General features: G+C 34.1%; 1 pseudogene; it reads left to right on the forward strand.

Annotated features, from left to right (window-relative positions):
* Positions 1–11388, forward strand: part of LOC102492605 (protein tyrosine phosphatase type IVA 1 pseudogene) — a 12562-nt pseudogene extending 1174 nt beyond the window's left edge.
* The last annotated feature ends 9435 nt before the right edge of the window (positions 11389–20823 follow it).

The following is a 20823-nucleotide window of genomic DNA, read 5'->3' on the forward strand; positions in this document are numbered from 1 at the left end:
TTCCCTATAGAAGAAATAAAAATTCATAAGCCCTAATGTGCTTGGTCTCTTGCACAATATTTTGCATTTTACACCAGAATGTGTGCCTAATCGCCATCATTTTCCTATATCCCTCGTTTTCCCACATAAATCATGAGTTTGAATAAAAATTAGAATGCAGATTTAATGTGCAAGTGCAGCACTACTAAAAACTTCACCTTCCATGTGGCAGTATATTTATTAGCTTTGGCCACTCTATAAATTGCTGCTTCTTAGTTATTTTCAAATTATTCCAAGCTTTTTCTGGGGCAGGCAACTTCAATTCAGTGAAGAGAAATTCTTCCTAGAATCTTACAGTTTCACCAGTTTCAATTTAAAATTTGCACCTGTATGTGTAATTTCTTCCAAATTTTAGTGAGAAAGAGGAAAAGGGGGATTATAATAGTCTATTTACTGTTTTTCCTGTTCTTCTACATTAATAAAACAATTTGGTTCTAACTTATCTTCCAAAGAGGATATTACATGAAAATATTGAATTAACATTACAAAATGAGCATTCGCATTTTTTCCTCCTAAACTTAAGTTTCATTTTGTTTTGTTTGTGGACTTTTTAAAAAAATATTTGGGGCCAGACAATGGTATATTAGTAATGCCACTGGACCCACACGGAAAGATTCCCAGGTTCATGTCCTGAGGCCTTCCCATCCATGCTGGGAGTGCCCACGTGTGACCGTGAGCCAGCTGGTTGAGGGGAGGAGCTGGTTGCAGTGTGAAGACCCAGTTGGGGATGCTAGTCACTCTATCCCTCTCTTTGTCTTTCAAAAAAAGAAAAACAAAGAATGTTTTTTAATCAGACTTATGTGTGTGTAAATTAAAGGTCTATTACACTGCACATTTGTAAAATCTACTTATCAAATGTTAGAGATAACGCCACATCATGGTAACTCCAGTGAGCTCCCACAACCTGAAGTTATGGTAGAAGACTGATTAACTTATCAACTCTACACAAATATATCGTCTTGAATATTAAAAATAATTTAATATAGGATGTATTACATACATGTGCTGCTTAAGGAATGCTGAATCCATATGGAAACAAATTTGTTTTCTTGAAACACAAATGCCAATAAAAGAAATAATTATGAAAGATATTTTTGAACATTTAATGGCGTGAAATAGACTCATGAAATCAAAATATATTACCACTTTCCAGAGATAAAATAGATGTAGCAAGCATACTTCCAATTAACTAATAAATAGAATAAATGTACTAACACATCACTTAACAATTTAAGTGAATTTTCCAAATTAAGTATGCTTTACAATAAACTTGAATAGCACCCTACTCTGCTAAATAGTGAATTTTGAATGTTTATTTACACCTTCACATTTCTATGGTTTTATAATCATATACAAGTTCCTTAAAAGTGTGGTACCAATTTAGCAAATGGTAATTTCAGTCTTATAATTTTTATTTTTTTTAGTTATAAATGCAATCTCTTTTATAATTATAAAATATTTTCGTTTCTGGAGTAGGCAGGTAGAATGGTGGTTAAAGGTGCTGGATTCCCATCTGGACTCCCATATGGCCGACTGTGGTTTGAGTCTCAGACTTGGTGGCTTGCTTCTTCACTTTCTTCTCTCACTCTGTCCCTATCTGGTCAAATTAAAATAAAGAAATAAATAAAGTTAAATAAAATAATTCTTTTTAAAAATACTTTAATTTCTTTAGGGAATATATTCATTTAAAAATTGGTTCTTAAATGTGCCTTACATTTTTATTCTAATTAGCAGTTTTATATCTGACAATGTAACAAACAAGTGTAAATGAAAACTCTCAGACGAAATACATGTAGTGTAACTAAAAGTGCCAGTCAAATGTAACATTTTGTATCAAATTGTATCCAATTTGTTCTCACCACCTCATACATAAAAATACTCATGCTAAATCTGATATAAAGTTAGCTTGCATAAAAGGATACATCTCATACTTTAGTTTTTCTGTGATGTCTTCCATCACAAGCACCTTGTGAACTAATTTTCTTGGAGTGTTCACCATCATCTGATCTCACCATGTCTTTGCACATATTCAAAACTTTCCAGAAACTTCTTCTTAATCAGTACACACTTCTTCTCATCTCAAAGTTATTTGGGGACCAGCAGGTGGCATGGTGGTTAAGCCACTGGACCCCCAAATGGCTGACTACAATTCAAGTCCTGGAGCTGGCGGCTTTCTCACTTTCTCTCTGTATCTCTATGTCTCTTCCTCTGGTGAGCATGGGTGCCCTGTAGCAAAATAAAAAATAATGATGACAACTAAATAATTATTTAAAAAAAGAAGTAACTTTTTAGTGACCACATTTACCACAAAGGGATTGAACCAGCACTCGGCATCTTCAATTTACTATAAAGTATTTCCTGGAGAAAAACATTTTGCAGGTGGTGGTGCATGATGACACATGACGCTCTATGAGGCAATCCCGTCCTGGAAGGTTGCTAGTCACAGGGGCGAGATCTCCCTGACTACATAGATCACACACTTGCCATTGATTTGGGGTTGACTGAGGGTTGGAAGTGGATTGTGGGGGAAGCTGCCTTTCTTTTTTTCACTCATGCAAGAAATAACTAACTAAAACTTAAAAAAAAGAAATGTGCAGAAGCAGCTTCACATTCACAGAAATAAATTTAATGTTTTCAGAGGATGTATGATTAAAATATTTGAGGACTTCTTTTTGGATGATGATTTGTTTCACTTCTTTGACCTTATAAGTCAAAACACAGTGAAATGAAAATCTTTTCCCCCTCCACGTTTTCCAATGCTGTGAATCTTGTTCAGTTGCTACACTATTGGAAATAAATGTGTAAGAAAGTAATTAATTTTAGTCTATAAATATATTTATCTTTAGTTCAGGAATATACCAGTTTTACTGAACTAGGCAGATAATATAATATTTTTTAATATAAAGGAGACTTAAGCTATAATGACATTTTCATAATTTACTATTTGACTTAAAATTTGATTTATTGAAGCTTTTTTTCCTTGTTCGTTCATTTATTTGACAGTTATCCAAACATCTAAATATGTTAAATACTTTATCAGAACTTCTGATATATGTGGTTAAGAATAACCCTGGGGAGTTGGATGATGACTCAGTAGTAAAATGTGATGGTCCGCAAATCACACCCGGCAAGGAAAATTACTGGCTCACATCCAGAGACCTCCTGAGTACACTGGACATGTGCATCGATATGATCCAGGCTGACAGAAACAGATGAATCACACTATCCAGGCTGCCAGGGATGCTGTATCTCTCTCTCATAAAATAACTCAATAAACTTAAAAAAAAATTTCTGTCTTCATGAACCTACATTCTAGTGAGGCAAACAGGTAAGCAATGAACAAAAATAAATTAGTAACTATTTTTTTAAAACATAAGTAGAAGACTAGTGCTATAGAAAAATAGCACAACAGTGATTTGAAAGTTTGGGAGTGAAACAGAAGCCTATCATTATAAATATAAGTGTTAATAAAATTTCATTGAGAAGCAAAAGCCATAGTTTTGTCTCAGAAAATAGTACGTTTAGCTAAAAATTCCAAGGTCTGGAGCCAGAAGTGATGTAGTGGTTACAACACTGGACTCCCACATAACTAACCATGGTTCACGTCCTAGACCTGGAGGTTTGAAAATCACACTAGACACATGACCAAAAGTCCCAGAAGGAAAATGGAGAAAAAGGGGTTGTGGCATGGCAATTACCCCCCACCCCCAAGGAGTGATTTCTCACTTTCTCTCTCCAGCAAGCAAGCATCCTTGCCCTATGGCAAAAACCTTAGAGGGGAAAAAAAAGGAAGAAAAAAATTCCAAGGTCTGGTGAAAATTTCTGGGGTAAGTGAATGTTCCACACAGTGGACAAAAAAGAAAAGGAAGCCTGTAGCTGGGGAGAAGCAAGCAAGAGAGAGAGGTTAATCTACATAGTGGGAACTACTGTTAGAGAAAAAGAAGATGTCTGACCCCCAAGGAATATGTATATACACACACACACACATACACACACACACATACACACACACATATACATATTTGTTTAGGTTTTGCTATAGCACTCATATGTTTGCCAGATAGCGAAAATGACAAATCCCTCCCCAGGGAAGAACAGCCACACTGTAATCCCTTTTCCTTCAGACTCCTCAGGATTTAGGACAGGCTTGCACATGCCCCTGGCATGATTTTTACGTTGCTGGGTCTGAGACTCCAACTACACAGTCAGACATATGGGATCTTGTGTCTTAACCTCCGTGCCACCTGCTGACCCCATATTGTATTTTTAAACAATTTCTGGATTTTCTTTCTATGGAATTGAGTGAATTGTGTGAATGTTTACATTTTATTGTTATTAGGAATATTTGTACTTTTAAACATTTGTTATAAATTTCCAGTGTATATATTTGCAGACTTGCATAGTTGAACACATAGTGAAACTATACTTTATATAAAAATATAAAATCTAGGATAGCTTAAAAGATTTATATAGTATGGGCAATTTATGTAAGGACATTCTTAAATTGTTTAATATACACATATTATGTTTCTACTTTTTTCAACTAGAGTTACCCACTGAGTCTAATACCAATCAGCAGATTTACATATTTATAAAATAGTTGCCATTATTTGTAAGTCCCACCAAAAATTTTAGTGCTTTAATATATTCCCAAAGCTATTAACACAAGTACTAATTAGACTGTTAGAGTTCTCTTTTATGCACAGAAAGATAAAAGAGAAATTCATGAAGATACATTCCATTTTGCTATTTTATAGTTCACATACTTTCAATTAAAAAAAGATTAGAGTTAAATGGGCTTCCCAATTATGGAAATTTTATACTGTAATAAAAAAAGTATATTTAGAAAAGAAATTGTATTATGAAAGCAATGCTTTTGTATAAATAGAGAAGTAGATCATGGGGCATTTTGGAGTACAGTGTGAAAAATATATTATGTGAGTGCAGTGAAAAAGAGGTATTTTGCTCTGTAAATAATATGGACATAGGTTCTTCTTTGTAAGATTAAATCAGAAACAGTCCATTCTACTATAAAGTCACATTGCATTTTTGTAAAAAAAAAAAAAAACAGTACTACTTTCAGGATTATTTCTCCTTTTTTTTCATAAAGAATTTTTTTACATGGTTCAATACAGCATCATAATGTACAATGATCCTGATAATCTATTGGTTTTTAAATGATATTATCTTACCAGTTTAAAATGATCTTACTGCCAGTTGCTAGCAGGAGGCCGTGACGATGTCACTAAAACCAGCAATGCCCTAGGGAAGTAGTAAATGACTTGATTTTTTGCTTGTTGCTTCCGTTTTGTTACCTTCAACACACATATTAGGCAAAGACTAAGAAATGCCAACTTTTATCATCAATCCACATGTTATGAACTTTAAGCTTTAAAAGTAGTATGATGATAAACCATTACGCCATAATACATCCAGATAACATCTACTCATGAGTATATGGCTCTTATAAAATTCTGAGGGAACAGATTTTAGTGAGTGCAGTTTTATTTAATGTCTGTTTGAAGAAGCAGCAAAGCATTGACCAAGCACTCCATTTAGTCTGAATTGTTTCAATTTTGAATTTATCACTTTGTGTCTTAGTTTTGTCTGTGAACTCTAGAGGTTATGTCAACCACAAGTACTCACTTGATCATTTATTTATGTCATCTTTCATTTTTAAAAAGTTTCAAGTTCCAAATAAAAGAAACATTGGGAACCAGCAGTTAGTGTAATGGCTATGTCGCTGGACTCCCATGTAGTTGACTGCAGTTCGTGTCCCGGACCCGGTGGCTTAGAACTCACGCCGGGCGTGTGTGCGTGTGTGCCCAAGATCCTGAGAGGAGAATGAAGGAGAAGGGATTGCAGCGTGACCATCCCCCATGGGGGGTAATTTCTCACTTACTATCTCTATGTCTCTCTCTGTCTGTCTGGCAAGTGCATGCACCCTATAGCGAAAACCTCTCCAAAAAAAGAAAAAAAAAAACATTATGCATGCTTCCAAGTATCCACTAATTATAAAGAAATGATTACATATCCTAATAATTAAAGTTATTACATAAAATGTTATATTCATGGTATTTGAAGAGAAATTTGGAGGTACATTAGTAGTACATTTATGCTTTGAGAATGTTAAATGATAATATCAATAGACTCAGTTGATTACCTAATACCTAAATATTATTAAATGAGTTTTTTTCTACCACTGCCATTATTTAGTGTCTTTACCAAATGCATATGTTGGGGTGTTCTAGTTATGCATCAAAAGTAACAGCTTAGTGAAATATGGACTGGTGCAAAACACAAATCCATTGTTGGTACATAAAACTACCTGCTTATTGGCTAAGGTTAAGATGGCCACATTTTCAGGTTGGGTCACTAAATCCTGACAGTCATACACGATTCATGTGAAAAAGATTTGTTAAATAATCTCCTGAGTCTAAAAATGGTACCAAAGTGGAGCCTCAGGAAGGGAAGGAAGCCAAAGTACCATGGAGGCCAACTTGACCTCACTAGAGGAGGAATGCAATCTGCCAGGAGCTCTAGAAACCACAGAGTCACAAATCAGAGTTTCCCCCCTCAGTGGGCAAGAGAGCTAATGTATTAATTTGTCCTAACCCTCCAATCATTACAGGCTGAGGTAAAACGGTGGAGTGGTGTTATTTCCAGGATATTTATACCTTTGGTATCCATAGATGAAACAGATTTTGCTCTCCTAGGGATATTCCACCAACACAAAACTCAGATGTGGTGACTGAGAAGGGCATGGGAGAATATTCACAGCACTGGTGGAGTCACTTTGGAAGCTCCACATTTTGAAGAGTTACTAATATATATTTTTAGAGACAATTAAAGTTGATATTTTTGTTACAATTAGTGTCTTTAAGAATTGTTGGGCCACCCAGGTGATGTGGTAGTTAAGGTGGCTGGATCCCACCTGGCTGACTACACACTTTGAATCCTGGGCCCAGGGCCTTGAGAAACACTGTGGTGTATGTGCATGAATGCCCACAATCCTGAGAAAAGAGTGGAGAAGAAGGGACGGTGGCATGATTAACCCACTGAGGAAGGTGATTTTTCACTCACTTTCTCTCTCTTCCTCTCGTCTCTCTCTGGAGAGCATACATACCCTATAGCAAAAACTAAAAGAATTAAAAATTAAAAAAAAAAATTACATGTTGAGGGTCTACATTTTCATTGATCATGCTAATATAATGATTGTAAGTAAAATTAAAATATATACTAGAAAATCTCATAATTTGGAGGAAAAAAGTCTTACTCATAGAAAATCAATATATGGGTTAATATATTAATCGATAATAGAAAATCAGTATATGGATTAATAATTGTATTAATCCATATTTTCTACTTTTCTTTTTCACTAAATCAAATATTTTTATCATATTTAAAATCTTGAAATTACAAATATGACAATATTGAATAACAGAACAATTTTATATGTTTATTTTTTAATTCAGATAGTCTTTGTTACTAAAATTTGAAAAACTTTAAAACTTTTATTTTATACAGCTGGGTGGTTTTTTTGTTATGGTTCACAAATATTTTCCACTATTTAAATATTATTTCAAAATCTATAGCTATTATGAAGTGATAGATTGAAATGTATAGTACCAATTTCCCAGAGTCTATTTTTGAAGGTCTGACATTCCCTTATTAGGCATTGACTTATTGTTTTGTTTTGTTTTTGTTTTTGTTTTGGATTAAAACAAACAAAAACAGTTGTGAACTGAATCTCCCCTATTTTCAGTGTTCATATTGATGTAGCAAGTTATTAGAACTTGTGTAAAATACACTGATACATATAGATTTTCCTTTCCTATATTTGCTTTTGGAGATAAGCAATTAAGAAAAACCTCTTTTTCTATTACTCAAGCAAGACTGTCCTGTTTTGAAGGATATTTCTCTTACATTTTCTGGAAAAAAATGTTTTTGATTCCATCTCTTTTTAAATTGTTTTTTTTACCAGGGGTTATTTTAATTTTTAAATTTCTATTATATAGTAACAAGTCGTAGTTGTATATTTTCATGGGGTATAAAGTAATGTTATGACTTTTTAATACAATGTGGAAGGACTGAATCGAGTTAATTAAAATATTGATTGTCTCAAGTACTTAACATTTTTTCATGAAGAGAATATTGAAGGTGTAATCTCTTAGCAATGTAAAAATGTATAGCAGTCAATGATTAGCCTCATTTACCATACTGTGCAGTTGATTTCAAAAATTAAAAAATAAAATTTATATTTGTCGCAGAATTCAACCACTTTGCAGTGATATTAAAAAGGGGTAAATTCAAACCATATTTATTCCCAAATAAAGATTGCATTGTAAACACAATCTGAGAGGAATGTTTTATCATTTACATCAAAGTTATTTACATTTTAATAAATGAAGTATAAAGAGACTGCAGCAAAAGCTCTAGTCTAGATTAGAAATCCTTGTTCCCAAGAGATTATTTATTTAAATTTTATTTTATATGAATATATCAAGAAAAAAGATTATTTATTTAAATTTTATTTTATATGATTTTATCAAGATACAATTCATTTCACATGTTTAAACAGCCTTGTTGAGTTGCTGTTAAACTTACAATATACTGCAAGTGTTGAAACTGATACATGTTGACATATATTTACCCATTAAGACACCAATACAATCTAGAAATTGAATATATTAACAACCTAAGATACGTTTTTTGGCTCTTTGAAATTACTCTAATTTGGGACAATTTAAAATAAAAATGCAATGATGATTGATGAATATTTTATTATATGGATCTTTTAATTTATTTTACTCAGATAAGTGCCTAAGAATCGAATATGTGTAATATATGTGGATATATGATTCTATGAAAGCTGTTTTCCAAGTGGTTTATGTAACTGTTAAGCTCTCATTAATAGTGTGTGAAAATTCTAACTTTTCCACATCCTCACCAATACATAGTACAATCATCAAATTTAATATTTTATAATTGGCTAGTGATGATGTCTTATTGTGTGCTAATTTGCAATTTTCTAATGATTACTTGCGTTCAATATTTGTTCATGCATTTTACAAATCTTTTCTGTCATGTCACCTGTATATCTTCTTTTAATAATTTTTCTGGAGATATATCTAAAGAATCTTTTCCTAAACATGTTACAAAAGGTGTTCTTCTCTTTTTCCTAAATATTTTATGGCTTAATGTTTTTTTAATTTTGCCTATCATTCATTTTGAGATAATTTTTCAATATAGTGCAAGACACAGATTGAGTTACTGTTTTCATATGAATATTTCATTGTTACATCAGCATTTGTAGAAACGTTTTCTTTTTCCCATTGAAATGTCTTTTCCTTTTTATCTAAAATCAATTGAAAATATCTTTTTGGGTCTCCTTTAGCACTCTATTCTGATCCATTGATTATTTGTATGTCTCTAGGCTGACACCACATTGTTTTAATTATTGTATATTTATAATTGAGGTAAAGTCAGTCATTCAACTGTAAACATTTCAAAGACATATTTAATTTTCCTTTACATTTATAGATGAATTATAGAATTATATTATTTACTTTTTAAAAAATTTTTTAAAGGATAGCCCAGATTTTGGTTGTAATTATATTGAATTTATGCATAAATTTTGGTAGGATTACCATCTCTACACTATTTAGTTTTCAGTTCATTAAGTAGTTAAATATCTAATTCAGTTACGTCCTTTCTAATTTCTCCCAGAAAAGTTCTGCAGTTTTTAGTGCCTATAATTACACATATTTTGTCAGATATATTCCTAAGCATTTTTTGTTTTAAAAAATGTATTTTGATTAGTTAATTTTAATTGTTGAAGTATTGTATAGAAATTCAATTTTTATATATATATATACACATATATATATATACACACACACATATGTATATTAGCTCTACATTTTTAAACTGTGCTGACTCACCAATTTTAGTAATCTTTTTATTCATTTGTTAGGATTTTCTATGTAGAAACTTGTGTTTTCTGTGATTTAATATAGTTTTAATACTAACTTTACAGTCTGGGTAAATTTAATGTATTTTTCTATTTAATTTTACTAGCTAGAACTCCCAGGAAAATATTGAATAGAAATGGTACTGTGAGTTTACCTATTCCCTGATCTTAGGGGAGAAAGTCTTCAGAAAGTCTTCTTCTGTTTAATTATGTAATTATGATATTAGGGTTCCTGGGCTCCTTGCATTGCTGTCACCACTCCTGACCTGCAGCAGATGCTACCCCTGCAGCCTGTACTGCTGCAGCCTCTGACTGGCTGTAGGATTAAGTCACAACCTTCAAAGAGTAAACATATTCCTCAGTTTGGTGGTGTTCTTGGTCACACATTTATGAGTTTCTGAAGGACAGTGGAGATTACTGCCAGGCCTAGCATGATACAAATGAACTGTAGAAATTCATGACTACTCCACCAAGAAGCCCCCTAAGCATTTATTCCATAGATTTATTCATAAGCATTTTTAACTTGGACACAGAAGTTGAACTGAAATCTGCAGAGTATTTTGTAAAAGTTCTGACCTGGATGGGGTAAATCTCAGTGCACTTCCTTTCTGTTACCTCAGTGTTACTGGATTGAAGAATTGCTGCTTCTTGGTGGGTGGTTCATTTCATTTCTCATTACTTTCAAGTTCATACCCAAAGCACTGATAATTAGAAGTGGAGTATACTGAAGCAGACATTGGTTTCTTTTTGTCATTTCTGTATTTTTAAAAAATGTTCTCATAACCCAATATATATATTTCTTTTATTGAAAGAGTTTTTGCTATAGGGTGCGTGTACTCCCTATAAATTAACAGGACTCTAATGAACTGCCATCTCCAGTAGAAGTCACTTACGAGAGCTTAAGATTTTTTGTTATGCATAATTCCATCAATACAACCTTAAATAAATTTGTAGGGGACTTTAAGAAGTATGGACTTACCACAATAGTAAGAGTATGTGAAGCAACTTATGACACTACTCTTATGGAGAAAGAAGGTATCCATGTCCTGACTGGCCTTGTGACTACTATGGTGTATGACCATAGAACTGGATTATTGATGACAGGTTAAGTCTTATATAAATTCAGTTTTATGAAGAACCTATTTTCTGGTTGCTGGTCATTGTGTTGCAGGCTTTAAGAAAGAGCCCCAGTGATAGTTGCCCTAGAATTAATTGAAGGTAGAATGAGATATGAAGACACATTAAAACTCATAAGACGAAAGTGGCATGGAGCTTTCAACAGCAAGCAACTTTTATATTTGGAGAAGTATTGTCCTAATATGCAACTGTGTTTCAAAGACTTCAGCGGTTGCAGAAACAGCCGTTGGGTTCAATGAGACTGTAGTACTTGATGCTATTACCTTGGAAGTAGAACTTGAGAGAAGACCTAATTTGTCATACATACCAGACAACATATTGGCTTGTGAAAAAGTCTAATGGTGCTTCCAGAAGAGCATTGAAAAGCAGTTTTACCAGGCCACAGAGATTGATAGAACTACAACTCTATGTTTTGGCTAACTTATTTGGACACTTAGTGAAAGATTCTCACTCTTTAGCATTTAAAATGTGCTTATTATTTGTACCAGTTTAACTCTCTCCTAAAACCATGTGGTATAGAGTTATGTCGTTAAATGTATTTTCACTCCAGAATTTTATCAATATATATGAAACTTAGAAAGATTGGTGCCAAAATACTCAGTATAATCTTAAATATTTGTAGTATCATATAGAACTAAGTTCCCAGGAACTATAAACACTCTGTATTTTACATGGTTTATCCCTTCAGCCATTTCAAACATTCAAAGTAGGGCCTGCGTGGTTATTTGCCTGTTCAGTTTATGTTTACATCTTCTACATTCATACCAGTATACATCAGGTTTGCTTAATTTTGACTTTTTTTAAAGAATTATTTATTTACTTATTAATTTATTTTAATTTGACCAGAGAGACACAGAGAGCAAGAAAGGGAAAATGAGAAAGCAATTTACCAGGCCCAGTACTAAAACCATGGTTGGCCATGTGGGACTGTCCAGGGCCTTAACTACCACGCTACCTGCTGGTCCCTTAACCATTGATCAACAGAAAATTTTTATCAAGTGTTATGGTGTTAATTTAATATCTTTTTAAGTCTCAATTTGTGGGGACCAGCAGGTGGCAAGATGGTTAAGGTGCTGGATACTCTCACATGGCCGAACACGGTTTGTGTCCTGAATCTGGTGGCTTTTTTTCTCAGTTCCTCTCTCACTCTCACCCTCTGTCTCTTTCTGGTCAAATTTAAAAAAAAAAAAGAATAAATAAAATAAAATAAATATTTTTTTAAAAAGTAAAAAAAAGTCTCATTTTGTGCTGTTATGAAAAAAACCTCCATTTTGAAATTTACATTTTACAGAGCCACATATCTTTAATGTCTCTAGAACAATGAAAAAAATTCTTACAGTTAATGCTTGCACTCTGAAGTGCAGCTTAATAGGGATAGCCTGAAAAAAGAATGGGAGGGGACTATTAAATATTTTTAGTAAAATGTTCTTTGTCTTGTGCAGAAAATGTAGAATATGCTCTTTAAATTAGTAAGTAGTTTTAAAGGTATAAATATTATTTTAGCTAATACAAATAGAACAATGAAAAAAATTCTTACAGTTAATGCTTGCACTCTGAAGTGCAGCTTAATAGGGATAGCCTGAAAAAAGAATGGGAGGGGACTATTAAATATTTTTAGTAAAATGTTCTTTGTCTTGTGCAGAAAATGTAGAATATGCTCTTTAAATTAGTAAGTAGTTTTAAAGGTATAAATATTATTTTAGCTAAGACAAATCTTAATCATGAAATTTCTGAAATTCTTATTTTGTTCCATACTTACTGGAACTTGACAAACTTTTTTGGTTTGAAATGTGAATTTTTTTCTCTTTCCAACCATTTGAAAAAAAAAAAAAGAAGTGGTATTCTGTGAATTAATTGATCAGACAACTAATATTTTATATGCCTTTTGAACTGTGTAACTTAATATTTAGACACCTGATAATTTGTTTTATTATGTAACGGATAAAATGGTGATATGTATTAATGTCACTTCAACCATATAGTTATACTGTCTAACAACATGTGGTTATAGTTGTGTGGGATAAATAACTAGTCAGTGTTCACCAGCTTGTAAAAACTTAGTGCAAAAGCTTAAACATCTACATAAATAATGAATTGTCAAAAAAAATTATGATGCTACCTGTGTGTTTTTCTTAGATGCCATCTATAACGTTGAGAAAGTGCCCTCTATTCCTATTTTGCAGTCTATTTTATAAATTAAATTTATATTAAAATTTTAAGCACTTTTTCTGTACATTGTATTATATAAATTCATTTTTTAATCTGTCAATTTTTGTTTGAGATATTTTTCATATAGGATGTGTGCACTCATTAGAGAGACAAAAAGACAAAAAGTGAGAGATTTCCCCTCCCTCCAGGGGAATAGCCATGCCACAGGCCCTCCTCCTCCATTCTCCTCTCAGGATTTTGGATACATCTGCATATGTGTGCAGCATGAGTTTCAAGCCGCCAGGTCAGAGACTCACACCACAGTCGACTACATGGGAGTCCAGTGACTTAAGCATTATGCCATCTGCTGGTTGGTCCTTAATTGGTCAGTATTATAAAACACATTGATTGATGTTGTATGAACCTCAAAATTCTAAAATAAACTTATCAGTCATAATAATATTCACTCTACATAATACACATGCAATTTTTCCACAATTTTTATAGATGTTTAAAAATCTGTTTATGAGGGTATTGATCTATGGTTTTTATGTAATTTTTTTGTCATGATACCACTATTATTCTTACCGAAGTAATAGTCAGGAAGTACTTTTTATGATTCTGTCCCTGAATCAGTTTTTGTATTCTGCTGTTTTCTTTGTTATTGAAGTTTTTCTTCAGTTTTAGATCTGACCAATGAAAACTGTAGAAGTGACAATTCCTGTCTTCACAATGAAAAAAAAAAAAAGAAAAAACTCTACAAATTGAAAATCAACAACTTTTCTTAGCTCTATCAGAGAACTGAGGTCACATGTCAAACTATCTTCATGAAAACTGGAAAGAAGGATAAAGATACGGGCCCACCTAGCATGGATTATTAAGAGAAACATGAACGATAACTAATAGAAAGATTTAAATGGTAATTGATGAATGCAGGGGTGGGGGAAGACCACATTAAAGTTAAAAACTACTTGAGGGCCCTGTCTTAATGAGAACATGAGTCATGAGCTTTTATTGTGTGTGTCTTCATTTGTTTTGTTTTGTTTTGTTTTGAGAAGTCTGAGGACCCTATCTTAATGAGAACATGAGTCATGAGCTTTTGTTGTGTGTGTGTTTTATTTGTTTTGTTTTGTTTTGAGAGGTTTTTGCTATAGGGTGCGTGTGCTCACCAGAAAGAGAGAGACAGAAAGAAATCACGCCACCCCCCTGGGGGGGGGAGTGGCCACGCTGCAATACCTTCTCCTTCATTCTCCTCTCAGGATCTTGGGCACGCATGCACATGTGTCCAGCGTGAGTTCAAGCCACTGGGTCCGGGACTCAAACCATGGTCAACTACAAGAAAGTTCAGCGACATAGACATTATGCCAACTGCTGGTCCTGAACTTTTATTGGTTTTAAATGAAGGAAGCTCACCATGTTCTTAGAGTAAAGTTAAGAGAGAAATCTTCTGCCTCAGGGAGGGACACAGTAAGTACAATTATTTTGAAGGAAACCCAGTGGACTCTCCATAATGAAGTCTGGTATACAAGAAAAACTATCTGTCTCATCTGACTTGGGGGAAGAAAAATTAGACACCTCATGCTCATTCTAGTCTTCCTGCCTCACCTAAATAAAAAAACTGAGAAATGTTAAAGCCTGTGAACTCATACCTACTAGAAATCTGAGAATAATTAATAAGATTATAGAAAAAAAATTTTTTCTCAACACCTAACCAGCATATCAACCGAGCTCTAGTGTAGAACAGTGGATTTTATCTAAGAGAGCTATAAGACATAACCATGATTTAAGAGAGCTGTTAAGAAAATCTTATGAAAAAAAGGAAAAAAGGAAATTGGAAACAAAAATTGAAGCTTCTTACACTACAACTATGACAACAATTATATAAAACATACTTCCTAGCAAGGCTAAGGTAAAATTAAAAATATAAGTCTGATAACATGAATTACTACTTCTAGACACTTCATATCTATTTCTAATTAAAAAAATAGCATGGCCAACAAAAGGCAAGAAAAATAAAACCAGAAGAGACAAAGCAAGAATAAGAACCCAATTCAGATATGACACTGATAAATGATCTGATTGAGACTTATATAACTATGATTAACATATTGAGGTACCTATTGGAAAAAAATAAAAATATGAAAACAGATAAGCGCTTCAAGCAGAGAAATTCTTAGAAAGAATCAAAAGGAAATCTGAAATCAACAGTGCCTTTGCTTGTCTTCTCAGTAGCCTGGATAAGGATGACAAAAGACGCAGTTGCAGATGGGTCAATAACATCTTCCAAAAGTAAACTACAAATTGATGAAATAATATTTGGATTCTATTTCTTATTAATACCTAAAATCAAAATATATGAGATAAATGTTGGCAGGCAATTTTACTGGAATTAAGGGGAAAATATATGTTATTGACTTCAACATCAAACAATATATTTTTACAGATTGACATGGAACATTCTTTTTTAAAATAGTTGATTTATCTACGGCATGAGTGACAATGAAAGAGAAAAAGAGAAGCAGTATTTGCAACCACCACCTGATTCTGGCATCTACCCCCAGCCTTCAGCCAGTCCCTAATCATAGTTAAATACCCATTGTACTCAAGTGATGGAGGCCATGCGGCTAATACAGGCAGAACATAAAGACCTATCTCTCATGTTTAAGCAAGGCCTGGCTGAGAAAAAGCTGTACGTAGGGCGACAGCTAACAGCTCAAGGTTCCAACTGTGTTTGCGGTACTAGTTTGCGCTTTCACTCTCCCTGCCATGGGCTTTACTGTCATCACGGTACCCTGTAAGGGTGAAATAACACCCCCAGCCTTACTGTAACTTTTACAATTAATAATCCTAAGAGAATGCGGATTCCTAAGGCATAGGTGAACAGGAATTAGACTTGCCCCACCTGCCTGGAAAATAATAGTAAACAATACTGAAGTCCCTCTCAGGTTCACATGTACATAATTACCTTTCAGTTAGTCATTAAGCTGCTCACAAGACCGCAATTCCTCTCTCATGTGAGCAATAGACCTACCCTCTTAGCTGTAAATTACCCCAGAAACAATATAGATGTTCCATTTTAGTATATATTAACCATGTCTTTACTTAATCAAATAAGATTTCTATCTAGGCCTTTGTAACCACAATCTGATACCGCCCCGACCTGGGACTGAAGTTACCAAGCTTGCTGAAAACCCCTCATTCAAAAGGCCCTACCCGGCAATCAAGATCTAAGAAAAAAATGTACCAGATAAATGGACTCTCCCACCCTGAGCTGTAACTGCTTTTACCTGATTAAACAAGAACAGTACATCACGTGTTATGATTATTATTTCCATGTTTTTAATACCCTATTCTTTAGGGTAAAATCTTTTACCTCCCCCTCAGCCCTCCAACGTCTGTAAACATCCCTCAATAAATATGATTCCTGGCCATAGACGCTGCAGTCTTGAGCTTGCTCTGACTATAGTTGGCTGAGAACATGCTAAAGAGCATTGAGGTCTCAGTCTGATTTCCCCTCACCCGCGTTGCCTCTGTCAGGTCAGCCTACCCTGGCTGGAGCAGGTCTCTGGCACTCAGGGAAGTCTTTGAACTTGAACTGTGAACTGTCTTATGGGGGATTACTTTGCAGATTGTCACAGTTTAACACTGTACCACTATCTGACAATGAACATCCTTTCTGTATTATGTGGATATAGAAATGACTACCTGCATCAGATGTATAATCATATTTGCCTTTGTAAATTGAATAATTTATTTTTCTTACATGTACCTATAGGATAAAAAGTTATAAATGCAAAAGCAAGAAGAAAGGTTATAATAAAGAGGAAAGATAATAAATCTGGATAGGATGAAAATTTATATAAGTTCAAGTCATTAAATTAGAACTTTTTTTTTTTCATTTGAAGTCCACTTAAGTGAGTTGGCAGATGTAAATCATTAATTTATTTCATCAATGCCCTGATTTTTTATGCTGCCAAGAGCACTGATTACAGTTTGGGGATATACTGTAAGTAAAATATACAAGGGTCCCAACATTCTAATAAAGGAAAGAGCAAAAAAGTAAACTATTTTGTTAAACAATAGAAACCACAATAAAAAAATGCAGGAAATTGTGAAATATTATCAAGGTATTGGAGAATAAGTTAGATAGTGTGTCCAAGGGAGTCCATTCAAAAGTAGTGGCACTTAAAAATGTATCTGGTGAGAAAGAAGAGAAGAGACAAATGCTCAGGACAAAAATTCAGTAGCAGAGAGTGAAGGACCCCAAGCAGAAATAAGCTTTTTATGTTTCAGAAATGTCTAGGACAACACCTGGACAATTTCAGGAATTAAAATAGTAGTGAGAGAATAGTGCCAAGAAGTGAACAGAGGCTAGATTTTATCTATCTTCATAAAGTTGGTAAATTCTTTTTTTTTTATTGATAAGTTTTTGCTATAGAGTGCATGCATTTGCCAGAAAGACAGAGAGACAGAGAGATAGAAAGTAAGATATCACCCCGAGGGGGGTTGGCCACACCGCACACTGCAGTCCCTTCTCTTCCATTCTCCTCTTGAAGTCTTGTGCACACACACACACACACACACACACACACGCTCGGTGTGAGTTTAAGCCTCCAGATCTGGGGTTTGATCTGTGGTTGACTACATGGGAGTCTAGTGCCATAGCCATATGCCAAGTTGCTGGTCCCAAAGTTGGTAAATTCTTATACAAACTCATTGTGGTACAATTTTAATCAGTAAAATTATATGCTCTGATTTTTTAAAAGATAATTTTTCCTGAAGTATTAAAAAAAATCCACTATAGGGACCAGCAGTTAGCATAACTGTTATGTCGCTGAACTCCCATGTAGTCAACTGCAGTTTGAGTCCTGGATCCAGTGACATAAACACACCAGGCATGTGTGCGTGTGTGCCAAGATTTTTTTTCCTTTTTTTAAATTTAATTTAATTTATTATTATCATAATTTTTAACTATTACATTTAATCACATGTATCTTTACAGTGTATTACATTTCTTTTTCCAGCACAATTACCATGCGTATCAGTCAAGACAAAGACATTACTATCTACATCATCATCAAATAGCTTTTCATAATTTTTTTCAGATTATTATTATTTATTTTCATTTTTTAAAACATTCAATCACTATATATCATTTGGCTTGTAGAGAGAATTTACCCAACATGAAATACTTCTCAGACCAGTCCAGTTGAGAACACTATACATGTTATCTTCAACAGGCAATAAACCATTTCTGCATCCCACTAATGTCATGCCTCTGTATTTGTTCTCTTGCTATCCTTCTCTATATTATTCCCTTCTCCCCCTCCATTCTACACTGTCTTCAGCTTTCATAACCATTTTTACTGTTTTTATGCCCTCCAATATTTCTATTTCTACGATAAACTACAGACAGTCGGTGTATATTAAGTGGATACATACAACATCTTTCCTTCATATTCTGGCTTGCTTAACTCAGCAATAGATCTTCCATATTTGACATTTTCTATCAAATACCGGGGCCTTGTTTTCTGTCTCTCTGTCTCTCTCTGTCTGTCTGGTGAGCGCACGTGCCCTATAGCGAAAACCTCTCCAAAAAAAAAAAAAAAAAAAAACTGGGTTGTTTTCAAATAATTAAGGTATAATCTTTTGAATCTAATCCAATGCTCATTGTAATTCCTGGACTATGGGAGAACAAATGAAACATAGGTTCTATTTGCAGTCCTAGACCTGAACAAGCCATTTAGAAGACTTTTAGTATTTACTTTCCTCATTTGCAAGTGAGTACTCTAGAACATGAGAGTGGCGATGCCATCACAGACTGCACATACTCAACTAGGTCTAGTTGCACATGGTGCTGGGTCTGCAAGGAGGAAAGCAAATGACATGTGGACTGATGCTCTCCAGGAAAGTGTCCCGAGGAGCAAATCATAATATCGAAGTGCTTAGTATGATAACCATAATCTCAGTTTGTCCACTACTGATTTCTAAGAAATTCCATTTTATGGACACTGGCATAGTGGCAAAAGACCCAATCAAGCAATGGTAGTATGACTTCTGAGACAAGTAATGTATTTTCAGTAATCTGCCAGAGTTGAAGCAGGATCCCAGTCTGTGACTAATAGTTCTGAGGAAGGGATTTCCCTCAAATAGCCCTTTGTATCCTCAGCACTGAGGTCAGGGCAGGTCTGCATCTCTCCTGCTTCTGAGAATCATATGTCAGTTATTAGCACTAGTGCCCCGCATGACAGAACCTAGACTTGTCCACATAAAGGGTGTCGCATGCAGAGAGAAAAATTGTCCATCAGTGAAAAAATTGAGAATCTTTCAAGTCTGTGGAAGCTTCATGTCTTCCATCCTCTTGCAGTTTTTTTCTACTCTGTAACTGATACATCACTGAAAGCAATGCAAAATATATCTTACCTATCAACATGCAGATATATTTTGCCAAATGGGGGGGGACAGCCCAACCAATGTAAACCAGAAGGTTGTTCATTTTTCATTCCTAATCTATCTATAAGTATATTCACTAGATTCTTTTTTAAACTAGTCAAATATCTTCCAGTTCCCTCCTTTGGTTATTGAGTTAAATTAAATTATTTACAGGAATAATTTAATATTTTTATGAGTCAAGATTTTAATTTTGGTGAAAAATAATCTTTAAAGAGTTTCTGATGTCTCACTGAAATGTCTAATAAATGAACTTGATGAACCTAGATAAACTTGATCTCCAGTCATACCTCTTGCAAGCTGCTTGAGCCAAGCAACATCTTTTACAGTCTCCTCTCCAGAGTGGAAACAGAATGTTGATGGCTTTGTTGCTTTGTTTTTTCATTTAGCATTTTCCTCTCTAATATTTTTGTGTTTCTTTTTTGTTTTGGTTTATTTATAACTGATGTTTTGTTTTTCATTGGTGGTAGCAATTATTGAAAGTTTGATTTTATGTTTGGACCATCTGGTAAACTCTTATTTGCTGTAGACGTCTATTTTCTATTGGTTGAGAATCCACAGGAAATCTGATTGGTTATTCTTTGTTTGCTTCTATATTTTCCTATGTGGTGTTCAAATCACCTAAGGATTTCATTTCTACCAAGAATGAGAATAGCTATTTGATAACTGGACATGTAAATTGTTTTTATGTTCCTATGTTTTTCCATTGATGCAAGGCATAAATCATAGAATTAAAATGATAAATTATTTCTGTGCCCATATGTCTATGTGTTTGGAAATCAGGAAGCTTTTTACCTCTTATCATGTGAGCGTGCCATGTATATTATTAAAGTCTATTAAAATATAACAGTTCTGGTACCAGCAATTGGAGTAATGGCTATGTTTCTGGACTTCCATGTAGTCGACTGCAGTTCTAGTTCTGGACCCAGTGATTTAAACTCAAACTGGGCATGTGTGTGTGCATGCCCATGATCCCAAGAGAATGGAGGAGAAGGGTTTACAGTGTGGCCATCCCCCTTGGGGGGTGATTTCTCTCTTTCTGTCTCTCTGTCTTTCTGGCAAGAGCACACACCATA

The sequence above is a fragment of the Tupaia chinensis genome, unplaced genomic scaffold (assembly GCF_000334495.1).
Source record: "Tupaia chinensis unplaced genomic scaffold, TupChi_1.0 Scaffold000009_1, whole genome shotgun sequence".
NCBI lineage: Eukaryota > Metazoa > Chordata > Mammalia > Scandentia > Tupaiidae > Tupaia > Tupaia belangeri.